At 45.3% G+C, this 2,316-nt stretch overlaps 1 pseudogene; it reads right to left on the bottom strand.

The window, feature by feature from the left end:
• Nucleotides 1–203: 203 nt before the first annotated feature.
• LOC142366669 (SCAN domain-containing protein 3-like) lies at nucleotides 204–2,083 on the bottom strand (annotated as a pseudogene).
• Between the last annotated feature and the right edge of the window lie 233 nt (nucleotides 2,084–2,316).

Raw genomic sequence — 2,316 nt, 5'->3', positions numbered from 1 at the left:
CGAGTCTTTTATTGTCAGATACACAGAACAACAGAGTCGGACTGGGCATTGAAATACTTAGGACAGGACACCGTACAGGAACTACCATAACAGGACATAACATGCCGTAACATAAGTACTCGAACAAAAACAGTAACAATAAATAGGCAATGTGAATACTACAAATAAAACTACCTAAACAACATTTACATCAAAACTCACCCTCAATGTGAACCCTGAGCCTGTTTTCCAGACACAAGGTGATCATAACGCGGTGTTATGTCTGTCAGTGACATGCGCAGCGTGTTCTCAGTCTGCTGCGCTGCTTTGTTTTGGTGACTGTCAAAGCGGAAAATCCAGCCTCGCACAAGTAAGTGGACGGAAAAGACAACAGTGTCTTCAGCGCTATTTCAGCGAGTCCTGGGAATTCTCCCATAACTTTAACCCAAAATGATGAGACTGAACTTTGAATAAATAAAATCTTGAGGCCTCCGTCATTTTTTAACTCCAGTAATTTGTCCTCTTGTGCTGATGGGAGAGATGATGTTTCGGAAGTAAAGGGATCTCGTATCCATTCCTTTCCGATCCTCGGGTCCTTCGTGGAGGGAAAGTATCTCTCAAACTCCGCTGACAGTGCGCGCAGGTGATCCAGGATGAGCGCTCTCAGGTGTGGGCATCCGTCCTCTCCTGTAAACATGTCACAGACACCTTTCTCCACTCTTTTAGCCCAGGAATCCAGTTTTGCTTTAAAAGCTGAAATTTTGTCGGCCACTTTGAACACGGTGGATGTTTTACCTTGAAGTGACAGGTTGAGCTCGTTGCAATGCGCAAATATGTCACACATGTAAGACAGTTTTGACAACCAGTCGTGGTCTTTGAAGTGGTCGGCAAGCGGGGAGTGTCTCTCAGACAGAAATACCAACAGCGGCTGGCGGAGTTGGAAGACACGATTGAGAATCTTGCCCCTGGACAGCCACCTGACCTCCGCGTGTAGCAGGAGCCGTTTGTGGTCCTCATCCATACTGTCACAAAGCTGTTCGAACATACGTGTGTTCAGCGCACGTGTTTTGACATAATTTATTATAACAACTACGTCCTTCATGACCTGGATGAGTTCTGGTGAAAGTCTCTTGCATGCCAACGCTTCACGATGAATGACACAATGAGTGGCTTCGCAGTGTGGAGCCCTCTCTTTTACGCGGGTGATGAAGCCAGATATGCGGCCGGTCATTGCTGCGGCCCCATCGGTGCACACACCAACACACTCCAGCCAGCTGAGTTTACCGGACATGTATTCATCCAAGGCCTTAAATATCTGCTCTTCCGTAGTTTTAGTTGGCAGGTTCAAGGCGCACAGCAAATCCTCCTGCAAGTCATCTTGATAGATATATCTGACATAAACGAGTAAAACCGCCTTGTTTTCCACGTCCGTGGACTCGTCAACTTGAATCTCATACCACTTGGATGCGTTTAATCTTTCCAAAAGCTGGCTTTCAACATCCTCCGCCATCTCATCTATTCTCCTTTTAACGGTGTTATTGGAGAGAGGAACGTGTCCAACTTTATTTGCTGCAGCTTCACCAAAAAGTAATTGGCAAATGTCCTTGGCTGCTGGCAGAATTAATTTCTCCCCGATGTCAAAGGGCTTTTTTGCTTTTGCAATACGATGCGCGACCACATATGATGCCTTCAATGCAGCTACATTAATTGCAGTTGCGGACTTCATCATCTGCCGCTGGCTGTCCTGTTCTGATCTTCTTCTCTCAAAATACTCAACTGGCTTGTCTTTAATTGCAGGATGTTTCGTCTCCAGGTGCCGAAGTAATTTTGATGGTTTCATAGCTTCGTTTGCTAGCTTCTCTCCGCACACAACGCACAGTGGATTAGGAGCAGCTGCGTCCCCAGATGTGATGAAACCGAATTTCATGTCATATTTTCGGTTGAATTTGGATTTCTTTCTTTTCGTTTCTTCATTATTTTCGCTGTCTGTGGGCCTTTTTTCAGCAGCTCTGGTGAAAAAACTTGCCATTGTCGTTTGTTTCTTCATGGTTTCCATGGTTTCCTTCTGGGTTCCCGCCGTTCCTCGTGCAGATGTGACCCTCATCTCCGCCAATTAGAATGTTTACATTGACACGTAACATATTGGCTATAACGATACAATTAAAAATAAAGTAATCTGCCTGGTGATACGTGATGAAGAGGTTTGAATTTTCAAGTAATAGGCTAATTATCAAAATTCAATGCAGTACATTTATGGCAAATACACCTAGCCTGGAAAACCAGCGCCAACTGCTGGACGGCAAAATGTTTTGCCTGCGGTTGGGTCTGGCTTCGAAC

Source organism: Odontesthes bonariensis, chromosome 17, assembly GCF_027942865.1.
Source record: "Odontesthes bonariensis isolate fOdoBon6 chromosome 17, fOdoBon6.hap1, whole genome shotgun sequence".
In the NCBI taxonomy this organism is placed as follows: domain Eukaryota; kingdom Metazoa; phylum Chordata; class Actinopteri; order Atheriniformes; family Atherinopsidae; genus Odontesthes; species Odontesthes bonariensis.
The sequence above is the reverse complement of the archived record's forward strand: the minus strand, read 5'-3'. Positions and strand labels throughout refer to the sequence as shown.